The sequence below is a fragment of the Medicago sativa genome, chromosome 4, assembly GCF_051527215.1.
Source record: "Medicago sativa cultivar Bolivia chromosome 4, Bolivia_mono, whole genome shotgun sequence".
Lineage (NCBI taxonomy): Eukaryota > Viridiplantae > Streptophyta > Magnoliopsida > Fabales > Fabaceae > Medicago > Medicago sativa.
In genome coordinates, this window is record NC_140752.1 from 27,839,167 (window position 1) to 27,853,312 (window position 14,146).

The window sequence follows — 14,146 nt, forward strand, 5'->3', positions numbered from 1 at the left end:
AATTTGGAGATTCGAGTAAAAGGACGGTGAGAAGATGATCTAATGTTTTCTTCTTGCCTCTGGTGAACTTATTGATTCGAACTTCGAAAATAAATCGAAGTTCTCTTCGTCTTCTCACTCTTCGTTTCTCAAACTTTTCTGGTGTTTGATTCTTCTTCGTTTCTGCTTCGATCCTCTTCTTCTCTTCCCTCACCAAATCCTTCGTGATTGCAAATTCGTCTTTGACGAATCTTTGCTTGAATTGCGAAGGTGATGATTCGGTGATGATGATTCTCTATAGAATCTCTGAGAATCTCTGAGAATTTGAACCGATCTTGTGAATTTGTTGTTGGATTTAATCTGTTTGTGGTGAAACTGACACGAATTGGTGAAGAATTGAGGTCGAATTGAGTTCAGGAAATTCAGTTAGGGTTTGAAAGGGGATGAACATTCATGGTGTTCGTGTGATTTCTGGAATTTTCTGGTGTTTGATCTTTGATGATCAGAGAGAGAAATTGGGAATTGTTTTTGGTGATTTGGCATGTAATGATTCGTGTTGGCACTGTGCAATAACTGCTCCCCTTTTATAGACTGACACTTGGACCTGTGTGTGACTGCCACGTGGACTGGACTGATGACTTGGACAAAAGGACCATTCTGCAATTCTGGAAAACTTGAAAGGACCATCTTGCAAATAATAATAAAAAAACTAAAAATAAAATGGGACAAAATATGGACTGTTCTGCAATTATTTAAAAGAACTTAAAAATAAATTCGAAACAAAAAAGGACTTGGATGCAATTATAAGAAATTTGAGGACTTTGAAAAAATTAAAAATAAAATTGGACTAAAAATTGGTAAATTTGACTAAACGTAAAGTGAAACGATTAAAAATAACAAAACGGACTAAAATGAACCAATTACTTAAATGAGGTACTTCAAAGTAACCTCTCTCTGTCGAAATTTTGTGTGAAATGACCAAAATGCCCCTAGGGACTAAAACGACTCAAAACGACTCAACTGCAATTTTAAAATGGTTTTTTGACATGGAATTAAAGCAAGAGTTTATGCAAGCAAAATTAAAAGACTCAGAGACAAATTTTGGAAATTACACAGGGTTTCAACACATGAAATGACTGAAATGCCCCTAGGGGCTAAACTGACTTATAATGACTCAGATGCAATTTTAAAATGATTTTTGACATGGAATTGAACAAAAATCCATTCAAACCAATTGAAAGGACTCAGGGACAACTTTTCAAAGATTGAAAGAAATTCTAACATAGGAAATGACTATAATGCCCTTTTTCATGAATTTTGCAAACAATATTGAAATAAGATGCAGAGAAAGATGCAATTGATCAGAGACAATTTCAAATGACTTAAAAGGCAAGAAAAGAAGAATTGAGCTAGTATTTTTAGGTCCAAAATTAGGGTATAACAGCTGCCCCTATTTAAGTTTCTTTGTCCGGAGAGTCAAGAGACGAAGTCCTTGATTTGACGGGACGAAGATACTTAAATATTAACATTTGCACTGTTTTTGGACATAAAAATACGCTCTCAGGTTTTCGAGATATGAATGCCATGCAACATTTTGATTATGAATGTGAGACAAACAAACTGGAGTCTACAGGGCATGCCATATCACTGGGGACTTAGATAGATATTGACAGGGTAGGTAATCCAGGGGACAAAAGATAGGTACGAGCTGTTCTTTGGATCGAACTTGCCACTTGACCGAGAGATACAAACAAGAGATGGGTACAAGCTATTCTTTGGATCGAACTTGCTACTTGACCGGGAATAGAAGTACAAGACAGGTACAAGCTGTTCTTTGGATCGAACTTGTCGCTTGACCGGAAACATGGACGCAAAGGAGAATACAAGCTGCTCTTTGGATCGAACTAGTCGCTTGATTGAAGATACAAACAGATAGGCAGGTACAAACTATTCTTGGGATCGAACTTGCTGTTTGACCTAGAAATATAGACAAAAGACTGATACAAGTTGTTCTTTGGATCGAACTTGCGGCTTGATCAGTATTACAACATGCAGGTTGGTGCAAACTGTTCTTTGGATCGAACTTGTCGTTTGACCGATAACAAACATAAGCAGGGTACAAACTGTTCTTTTGGCTCGAACTTGCTGTTTGACCAGAAACATATGCATATAAGCAGGTACAAGCTGTTCTTTGGATCGAACTAGCCACTTGACCAATAACAAGATACAGATTGGAAACTTGATTTGGAAAGATACAAATTGAGAGTAAGTTGATATTGACTTGACTTGAAAATAGACATGACCATTTTTGTTGGCCCAAAAGCAAATTGAGAGTGGATTAACATTGACAAAGACATTGAATTGAAAGTTTGAGATTGAAAATTGAGATTAATCAGAGACATAGACATAGACATTGAATTGGAAAGTTGAAATTGAATTGAATTGGAGATTGAGATTGAGTTAAATTGACATTGAGATTGGATTGAAAGTTGAGATTAAATTGAATTTGACAGTTGAATTGAAATTGAGATTGGATTGAAATTGGAGATTGAAATTGAGTTAAATTGACATTGACATAGGATTGAAAGCTGAGATTAAATTGAATTTGACATTCGAAATTGAATTGAATTGAAATTGAGGTTGGATTGAAATTGGAGATTGGGTTGAATTTGAAAGTGGAGGTTGGGAATGCAACATGTATGTATGGTATAACAAGATTATTGAATGTATGAGCACATAAAATGCATGATTATTCATGTATGAATGCTTGAAATGCATGATTGGTTTGTAGTTTGACAGAGAAATTTCACAGAGACAGACAAAGCATTGGAAGATTGGGCACGTAGTGGCTCGTGCTATAACATATTCACATTGAAATCCTCTTTGGAGAGACCGTCGTTGAAAGACGTATCAAAACTATGGCTGAGGGCAATAAAACTTGTAGAGGAGGGAACCTTGGGAGATTCTTTGATACAAGTCGTCGTTGTTAGGCGTGTCAGTGCTGGGTAAACGTTGGATGTTCGCATCTGTGGTCAATGCTTTTATATCATTCTTTCGTTCTTTCATTTTTCATTTTCAATCCCATTTTGCCTGAACCGCCCTTTCGGGTTTTCGATTCACCGGGAATAAATTCTTTTCATTGCCCCATTTTTGCCTGAATTGCCTTCATAGGTTGTCAATCAGCGGGGTGCTCATTTTTGCCTAAGCCGCCCTTTCGGGTTTTCAACTTAGCGAGCTTTTCATTTGTATTTTTTCAAACTTCCATTTTATTTTTTTCATTCTTGCCATTGACCACAGATCATCCTGGGGAGTAACCTGCTCGTAACATGTATTGAAATAGACATTGACATTCATTTATTCATGCATGTTTTATTGAAATGTACCCTATTGCTCGGGTTTGCTTTCAAAATAGACAGAAGAAGATTTTTCAATTTTCAAAAATGTTTGTTTCATACATTGACATTATCAAATAGAAAGAAAATATTTTGTATATAGCATTGAAAGTAGAAAGAAAATAGAGTTTCAAACAATAGCACAGGCTCAAATTGATGTAGAAGAGTGAGGGTCAGCCAAAGGCATGACTCCACGGATTTACAAAGCTTGGAAAATGGTAATTTTATTGGTTGGTGATACATTGAACACGATGACCGCTACATTTCATAGAAATTTTGAATTCACAAGTACAGAAGCTTCTGATGAAGATGATCATTGACAGTTGCAGATGCCCCAAGGGGTGATGGTGGTTTGCCAGATATAGTTACTTGTCTTTTATTGTCAACCTCATTTTTGCATGAACCGCCCTTTCGGGTTTTCGGCTCATCGAGGCGCTCATTCTTGCCTGAGTTGCGTACAATCTCAGCGAGCTTCTTCATATTCTTTTTTTTTGTCCTTAACTTTTGCCTGGATCGCCCTTTCGGGTTTTTCGATCCACCGGGAAGCGCATTTTTGCCTAGGCCGCCCTTTCGGGTTTTCGACCTACCACGCTGTTCTTTTCTTTTTAGACAAAGTATTTCTTGACTATATCGGCATTAACAGGATTTGGGAGTTCAACATCATCCATGTGTGTAAAAATCAAAGCACCACCAGAGAAAGCCTTCTTGACAACATAAGGACCTTCATAGTTAGGTGTCCACTTGCCCCTTGGGTCGGGTTGCTGACTTATTCTTCTTTTCAATACAAGTTCGCCTTCCTTGAATTCTCGAGGTCGGACTTTTTTGTCAAAAGCATCCTTCATTCGCACTTGATACAACTGTCCATGAGCCATAGCATCCATACGTTTCTCTTCGATCAAATTTAACTGATCATACCGACTTTGACACCACTCAGCCTCAGTTAGTTTTGCTTCCATGATCACTCGAAGAGATGGAATCTCCACTTCCAGAGGGAGAACTGCTTCCATGCCATATACCAAAGAGAAAGGGGTTGCCCCGGTTGAACTGCGTACTGTAGTACGGTAACCATGCAGGGCAAACGGTAGCATTTCATGCCAGTCTTTGTAAGTAGTGACCATCTTCTGAACAATCTTCTTGATATTCTTGTTAGCGGCCTCAACTGCACCATTCATCTGAGGTCTATAAGGAGAAGAGTTGTGATGTTCAATCTTGAATTCTTCACATAAAGCTTGCATCATGCTATTGTTCAGATTGGAACCATTGTCAGTGATGATCTTGTTGGGAACACCATATCAACAGATGATGTTATTCTTGATAAACTTTACTACCACTTGCTTGGTCACATTTGCATAGGAGGCAGCTTCAACCCACTTGGTGAAGTAGTCAATTGCCACTAGAATGAAACGATGTCCATTGGAAGCTTTTGGTTCAATTCTTCCGATCATATCAATGCCCCACATAGAGAAAGGCCATGGGGAAGAGATAACATTGAGGGCATGTGGAGGCACATGAATCTTGTCAGCATAAATTTGACACTTGTGGCATCTCTTAGCATGTTTGTGGCAGTCACGCTCCATAGTTATCCAGTAATAGCCGGCTCTTAATAGTTTCCTCGACATAGTGTGACCCGAAGCATGGGTCCCAAAAGTACCATCATGTACATCATGCATCAATTTCTCAGCTTCTTGTTTATCAACACACCTCAACAAGACCATGTCATAGTTCCTCTTGTATAGGATTTCTCCGTCCAGAAGGAATTTGCCAGCCCATCGTCTCATGGTCTTTTTATCCCTGTTGGAAGCACCAGGTGGATATTCATGATTCTGCAAGAATTGTTTGATGTTGTAATACCAAGGCTTTTTATCGTTCACATCTTCATCAGCCTGACTTGGCATATTTTCAATAGTAAACACATGAGCGGGTCTGTCAAGACGTTGTACTTTGATTACGGGCACGTCATTCCAGTGGTTCACACGAAACATGGAAGATAAAGTAGCAAGAGCATCAGCCATCTGATTTTCATCTCGAGGGATATGGTGCAGCTCAACCTTGGTAAAGTATGTCAACAGACGTCTTGCGTAGTCACGGTAAGGGATCAGCTTCTCATGATGAGTCTCCCATTCACCCTTTATCTGATTAATGACAAGCGCAGAATCTCCATAGATGTCAAGGTGCTTAATTATCAGATCAATGGTTTCTTCAATGCCCAAGATGCATGCTTCATATTCAGCTATGTTGTTCGTACATTCAAAAGTTATTCAAGCAGTGAAAGGAATGTGGTGCCCGTGCGGAGTTACAATAATGGCTCCAATTCCTTTACCATAAGCATTAACAGCACCATCAAACACCAATCCCCATTTGCTATTGGGATCTGGCCCCTCATTGATCAATGGCTCTTCACAGTCTTTTGCTTTCAGATACATAATCTCTTCATCAGGGAAGTCAAACTTAATTGGCTGGTAATCGTTAAGAGGTTGACAAGCAAGATGCTCAGCAAGGATGCTTCCTTTGATTGCTTTCTGAGCTTTGTACACAATATCATATTCAGACAACAACATTTGCCAACGTGCAATCTTTCCAGTAACAGCAGGCTTCTCAAAGATGTACTTGATTGGATCCATTCGGGATATCAACCAAGTTGTATGATTCACCATATAATGACGCAGGCGTTTGGCAGCCCAGGCTAAAGCACAACAAGTCTTTTCAAGCATTGTATACCGAGTCTCACAGTCGGTGAACTTCTTGCTCGGATAGTAGATATCATGTTCTTTCTTTCCAGTCTCGTCTTGTTGACCGAGGACACAACCCACAGAATCATCTAACACTGACAGATACATAATCAAAGGCCTTCCTTCCACTGGTGGGACAAGGATAGGTGGTTCCAACAAGTATTCTTTAATGCTATCAAAAGCTTCCTGACATTCATCATTCCATACAACAGGCTGATTCTTTCTGAGTAATTTGAAAATTGGTCCGCAGGTAGTAGTCGTGTGAGATATGAATCTTGAAATATAATTCAGGCGCCCGAGGAAACCTCTGACTTGCTTTTCAGTTCGAGGGGCCGGCATCTCTCTGATGGCCCAGACTTTGTCAGGATCAACTTCAATGCCTCTTTGACTGACAATGAAGCCTAGCAACTTTCCAGATCTTACACCAAATGTGCACTTGTTAGGATTCAACCGCAGCTTGTACTTTCTTAGTCTTTCAAACATCTTTTTCAAATACACAACATGCTGCTCTTCATCACTTGATTTCACAATCATATCATCAACATATACTTCAATCTCTTTGTGAATCATATCATGAAACAGAGTTGTCATACCTCTTTGATAGGTAGCACCAGCATTTATCAAGCATAACGGCATCACTTTATAACAGAACGTTCCCCATGGAGTAATGAAGGACGTCTTTTCTCTATCTTCAGGTGACATTCGTATCTGGTTATAGCCAGAGAAACCATCCATAAAGGAGAACACTTTGGATTGAGCAGTACTGTCAACAAGCACATCAATATGAGGCAATGGGAAATTATCTTTCGGACTGGCTTTATTCAAATCTCTGTAATCAACACACATTCGAACTTTCCCATCTTTCTTTGGTACTGGCACGATGTTGGCAATCCACTCAGGATATTCAGCAGTCATGAGGAAACCCGCATCAATTTGCTTCTGCACCTCAGCCTTGATCTTAAGAGCCATGTCTGGACGAGACCTTCTCAATTTCTGTTTGACAGGAGGACATTTAAGTCTTGTCGGTATCCGATGTTCCACAATCTTGGGATCTAGACCCGGCATATCTTCATAGGACCGTGCAAAGACATCTGGATAATCATGGAGAAGCTGAGTGATCTTCTTTTTCACTTCTGGCTCAAGTGCAGCACCGATCTTGATCTCTCGCTTGTTCTCTTCAGTACCCAGGTTGATAAGTTCAATCTTTTCCTGGTGAGGCTGAATGGCTCTTCTTTCTTGCTCAAGCAGTCGAGTGATCTCATACGGTATCTCTTCATCATCTTCCTCATCTTCAGCTTCATATACAAGGAATTCAAAATTTGGAGGAACCATAGGGTCACTGTGTTCAACTGGTTTATTGTGGTTCAATCTGCATAATATGATTGGGATGATTTTAGAAAAATGTTTTTTCATGCAGATTTTTGAAATTAATAAGAAAATACAGACGTTTTGGTTTTTTCTGGCATTACCATTATTTCCAAGAAAAAGGCACTAAAAAGTATAAAAACAAAGAGTCGCGAAAAAGACGACAACTTTTATTGATAACGACAATGCCGAAACAAACATGCCCTTACAAGGATATCACTTTCGCCTTGGGCAGAGCGAAAGGATTGTTATTTTGAAAACAAAGAAAACCATGAGCAACAAGACACATTACATGGAAGCATGCATGATTAAAGGAACATCAATGGCCTCCCAATTTCTCACAGTGCCTCCTGGTACAACAAATGTAGGCACATAACTACTTTCGGCAGCATCTTCAGCAACAGCATTGATAAACCCAGCACTGTAGCAAGTTCCTGTTGAAACACCTGAGGTTGGAGAGAACCCAAGGCCTTCTTTACGCTTGTTTTCCAAAATCTGTATCACTTTGCCCCAGCCGGCAGCTTGCCCTTCTTGAACAGCCTTCTGGGCGTCTTTCAATGAAGCCATACTAGCACTAGCCCTCCGGGGTTCTGCACCTTCAACAGTCAAGCCTTGAAATGATGTCCCTACAGCAGACCCTGCTTCAACACAAGAGAAAGATGACACTTGGCTAACCAGATACGCTTCTTCACCGTGTATAGTGACGAGCTTACCATTCTTTACAAACTTGAGCTTTTGATGTAGAGTAGAAGTTACTGCCCCAGCGTCGTGAATCCACGGTCTTCCGAGGAGACAACTGTAAGAAGCATTGATGTCCATGACCTGGAAAATAATCTGAAATGTCTCGGGACCAATGGTAATTGGCAAGTCTACTTCCCCAAGAACATCCTTGCGAGATCCGTCAAAAGCTTTAACCAGATAGCTACTTCCCCTCAGAGAAATTCCATGATGACTCAACTGTCTTAGTGTAGACTCAGGCATTACGTTCAAGGATGATCCAGTGTCCACCAACACATTGGATATCATGTCAGACTTACAGTGCACCGAGATATGCAAAGCTAAGTTGTGGTGTTTCCCTGCTTCAGGGAGCTCATCATCACCAAACCCCAAGTTATTGCAAGCAGTAATGTTACCCACTATTCCATCGAACTGATCCACAGAGACTTCATGATCAACATAAGCCTGTTCCAGTACTTTCATCAACACTTTCCTGTGGGCTTCTGAGCTCAAGAGCAGAGATAAGATGGATATTTTTGACGGAGTTTGCAGCAGCTGGTCTACAATCTTATAATCGCTCTTTTTGATGAGCCTCAGAATTTCGTCCAGATTAGACTCTTCAATAGATTGGCCTGATGGGCCAGCGTTCTTGTCAACAGGAGGAGCAACTGGTGGAGTTATTGTAGCAACAGGTGTAACCACCTTCTTTTGGAACAAGGGTGGACGGACTTTTCCGCTTCTCAGAGCTGTAATTTCTCCGGCAACATTATCAACCGCAGCTGGGGATACCAGAGGTACTTCCACTCCATTCTCAATCATGGTTGCATCGTACTTGTAAGGGATTGCTTTTGTAGAGGCATAAGATACCGGACCAGGTAACCTGATCACCAAAGGTTCAACATTCTTTGTCTGAGATGCAATTTCAACCGGGGAATCATGAAACACTGGCACAATCACGCAAACATCACTGGCAATCAAGTGCTTGCTATCCATTAGGCTCTGTATATCATCTTGCACCACACAACAGCCCATAGGATTTTGAAGACATTCTGAGCAAGAAGCGTGATCGTGATTGAACAAAGAAGCTTGGCAAAGTTTGACATGTAATGGCACTAAGGGAGTAACAACATTGCGGACATCCAACATGGGGTCCTCTTGAGGAACAGGAACTCTTTCGAAAGCTTCAATCATGTTAACAACAGCATGATTTGGAAGTGGATTGTCAAGAACATAAGGAATACTATTTTCAAAAGTCAACCGTCCTCTGTCCATCAGGTCTTTCACAATATATTTCAGAGCATAGCAACCCTCAACATCGTGGCCTTGAGCACCCTGATGGAATTCACATGTGAGATCCTGTCGGAACCTGGGAGGCAATGGTGTAGGCGGAGGCTTGCCTGGTCTGGTGACACAGTGGCCCTTAGCAAGTAGAGTCGGGAGCAGATCAGCATACTGCATTGGTATTGGTGGAAAATAAGTCTTGGGCCGAGGACCCTGTTGTTGTTGCTGCTGTTGAGCAGGAGGCTGCTGTTGTACTTGTTGAGCAATGGCATTAACAGGCACTGGTGGTTGACCCGGTGGCAGAGGGTATTGCTGGTAGAATGGTGGGAAGAAGGGATGTTGAGAGTACTACATGTATTGATAGGGCAAAGGTACCTGAGTAGCATTAGCAGGTGTAGACTGATTACCAGATACCATCCCTACTTCGGAATCTTTCCTCTTATGGTGGCCATTACCGTACTTCTTAGGTGCGCTAGCTGAAGATTCACCCTTTTCAAGAACAATGATACCCTCTCTGACAGCCTCCTCTAGACGAGTTCCCATAGTAACCATGTCGGAGAAGTTATTCGGAGCAGAGACTATCATTCTTTCAACATATTCCTTCTTCAAAGTCTTCAGGAACGTTTGTGTTAATTCTTCCTCATCAAGCCGAGGAGACACACGGGCAGCTGCCCCTCTCCATCTCTGAGCATATTCACGGAAGGTTTCATCTGACTTTTGAGACAAAGATTTAAGAGAATCTCTATTCGGCTTCAAGCGAGTATTAAACTCATAGTGATTTTCAAAAGCAGCAGCAAGTTCCTCAAAAGTATGGATATTGTCTTTGCTCAAGCCAGTGTACCAGTCTGCCGCATCTTCCATCAAGCTATCCTGGAAGCAGTGGATCATCAGTGCATCATTATCTGCGTAGTTGGCCATCTTTCGGACGTACAGAATGACATGGCTATGTGGACAAGAAGTTCCATTGTATTTGTTAAAATCTGGCACTTTGAACTTCTTAGGAACCTCAAATCGGGACACCAGGCATAGATCACGAGCCTTAGCAGAAACACCGTTCCCACGACTAGCTTTGACCTCACGGAGTTCTCTAGCCAATTCTCTTAACTGTCTCCTCATAGCTTCCATTATAGGATCTTGTCCACGCGGAGTATCAACATCAATTACCTGTTGCACAGTGTGTACCACAGGGTCGGTAACAACAGTAGTCACTTGAGGCATGGAAGTAGGCGTAGTAGCAAAAGTTGTCACAGGAATCTGTCCTTGATTGCCAATACCAGAAATACCAGCCGCAGTATTAGGAGCATAGAAAGCTGGGAGTCCATAAGGATGTCCATTGGGCATAACAAACCGAGCATCAGACATCACAGTAGATAGTGGGATAGATGGAATCACCTCAGTAGAAGCTGGAACAGATGTGGCTGGTTGTTCTTGTGCAGCCATCATAGTGGACATAGCGTCATGAGCCTTAGCCAAGTCTTCTTTCATAGCAGCCAATTCGACACGGAGCTGAGCATTTTCTTCTTCAAAGTTAGCCATGTTTCTTCTCTTGTACAATCTTGTTTGATGAACTCTATCTGGTTGGTAAACTTTACGAGCACGAGCCACTTTTCAGACTGCGGCGGACAAAACCAGGAGGCAATGAGCACGAGAGAAGTCTTTTGTGACCAATGAATGCATATGATGCATGAGATGTGTTAATGCATATGCGAAAAGACTCTTTTTTGTGTTATCGAAGGGTTTTAGACAAATTAGAAAGTTGTAAACATTACTAAACAGTTGAAACATTAAAACCAAACAATCAAACATCACAGAGTCGCACAAGATAATTCCCTTTGAAATACTAAGCCAAGGGATAGACTTTGAAACGTAAAACAACATAAACAACTGGAAATAACAACAGGAAATGGAAATCCTCAAGCATAAGAAGTGGAAGCATCATCCTCAGACTCAGACCCAGACTCATAGCTGGAGTATCGTGCATAGAAGTTACGGGCACCCCTAGCCCTCTTGGAGTCCCTCATAAGCATCTTATCCTTTTCTTCAATTTCTTTCCTAGCTTTAGCCAACTCTTTCTTCAGTGTCAACACCTCATGAGTCTTCTGCTCATCCTTTCCATCCAAAGTCATAATCAAGTGCTCAGCCTCATAGTATCTAGTCCTCCACTGATGCTTCTCTCGACTCTCCATAGCTAGATGCACCTGATACATCTCCTGAGTAGGTGGAAGTAGAGGCAAAGGCATGGTTGGAATAGATGCCGACACATATCTCATGGAAGGGTAAGGCATGCCAATCTTCCCAGCTTGGTTTATTACCCATTGTGTATAGGCCTCATGAGCAACACCGGACCTTACACCCATATGCTTCACCTCTTTCTTCCGAAGCTTGGACCAAGCCTCTATGAAATCTTCTCTTATTCCCGTGGGTGCATTGAAGTAGTGAAAGAAGTAAGGAGATGTAGCAAGATTGATGGGCTTTTCTTTCATCGGGAAACCAAATTGTCGCAAGGCGAGCTCCGGGTTATAGTTGATTCCACCCCGGGTACCAAGAAGAGGTACATTAAGAAACTTCCCACCACCGATGATGATTTCCTTGACTCTAGAAGCCGGAGTGAGCCAGACCACGTCATTAGGAGCGAGAGCCATGATCCTCTGTGAAATAGACCAATTTTTCGGATTATCATAGAAAGACTTCGGAAGGTGCGAAATAAACCACCTATAGAGGAGAGGTACACAACAAAGAATGTATCCACGACCCTTGCTGGATCGATCGTGAATAACATGGTATGTGTCAGCTAGCAAAGTAGGAACCAGATTCTTGGAGTGGAAGATCATAATAGCGTTCATGTCCACGAAGTCATCAAGATTTGGAAAGAGAATAAGCCCATAGACGAGGAGTGCAAGAATAGCTTCAAGAGTGTCCTGACAAGTGGTCTTGAGGTTGGCTTTCTCAAGTAGATACTTCGAAGTGAACCCTCGGATGTGAGCCTTAGTGACAAGATTCTTGGAGACATCGGTGGTCTTGAGATAGAGATCTTTAGCAATAACCAATGGAGTAGGAGGATTCTCAAGTCCCGCGAAGGGTACCCCCTTAGCAATAGATAGACCCATCAAGCAAGAATAAGCCTCTAAAGTAGGCACCAACTGAAAGTCGGGGAAGGTGAAGCACCGATACTCCCGATCATAGAATTGCACTAGAGTGTGCACAAGCTTCTCATCCACATTAGTCTGGAGAAGAGTAAGTAAAGCCCCGTAACGGTGTCGGAAACCAGTCAGATCCTCGATCTTGAGTGCCAAATCTCTCAAACTAGCCAAATCCACTTCCTTGAACTTGTAGGACTTAGTCTTCCCCATTCCTACAATGTTTACAAATTCAAATTGTCTAAGCCCTTCGATAAAATGCATGGAAAAAGTTTATGCATGTATGCATGTATGCATGATTATGTTCAAGTACGGGGAAAACATGGTGGGTTGAAATTCAAAGTCAAGGAGTCATGGGTGGACACGGTGTCAGGTGAAACTAGGGCTTTAGGAAATAGTAACCGGGTTCTAAAAAGGTTCCCAAGTTGCAACCTCTCTTGCGTATATCATGGTGTCACGAGACAACACTCGCTCCATGATTATCCGTGAGAAGGTCTAACTTGAGTGTAGTATGCGTGACGACTAAAACTCGAGACAAACACTCGGTTTAGCCTCCGCACTACATCCTAAAAATGGCCATGGATGGGTTTGGTTATCTACGGTTCATAGCGTCATAGAACAATTAGAAGTAAAGTGCCTAAACGCGATAACACGCGCCGACAACATCACCCCAAAAATGCCTCAGCTATGTGGGATTGATCGCATAATCCAAAACACGAGGCAACCCCCGGAATGAATTGTCGATTATATCCCTCCTAAATCCTAAGTTCACTCAGTCCGGGTGTAGGACTTTTGATTTTTTCACCCCACACGTTTGCAAGAATTTAAACATTTATTCACATAAGAAAGCAAGTAAATGACGCAAGTAAAAACGAAAGCGCAAGCGTGGAACTAAAGACTAGGCGTAACTCTCGAATCTCCCCAGTGAAGTCGCCAGCTGTTTTATCTTGGTTTTCGGGTGTCAAACATTGATTACGTTTGAACCTTTTTAACCTTTGATATCTCATTTTTTCTTGGGAAGGGAAAAAATAAGCAAAACCCTTGAGAATCGAGGTCCGGGAGTTGTTTTCGCTACGGGAAGGTGTTAGGCACCCATAACGACTATAGTATCCTATAGGAACCGTCTTTATTTTCTACGCGCGCGCTTTATTTTTAAATGCTATTTTGAAAGTGTTTATTTAAACCTAAGAGTTTTCTAAGCGAAGAATTGGGGGGAGAAGAATGTGTTTGAATTTTTATTTTAGTTGAATTGAAGGAATTTTGATTCCTTGCCTACGTACCCTTTTAAGGGATCAAATCCACCGTAGTTCTCTTCAAAAAAGTTTTTGTTTTTGTTGGTTGATTTTAAATTTGAAAATTGGAATTTGAAGAATGAGAGAGAGGCCTCAAGGGCATAAGATTGTGGAATTGTGGGGTTGAATTAGTTATTTGCAAAGAAAAGTCTAAGTATGATTAAGAATTTGTTAAGATTTTTGTTTAAGAAAATGAAAGGAAAATCAATGGGATTTTGATCCCAAAGTTTATTTAGAAAATGATTTGAGTGATA

General features: G+C 41.2%; 1 pseudogene; it reads right to left on the reverse strand.

The window, feature by feature from the left end:
- Positions 1 to 7,616: 7,616 nt before the first annotated feature.
- On the reverse strand, positions 7,617 to 11,155 carry LOC146927452 (uncharacterized; annotated as a pseudogene).
- Positions 11,156 to 14,146: the final 2,991 nt, after the last annotated feature.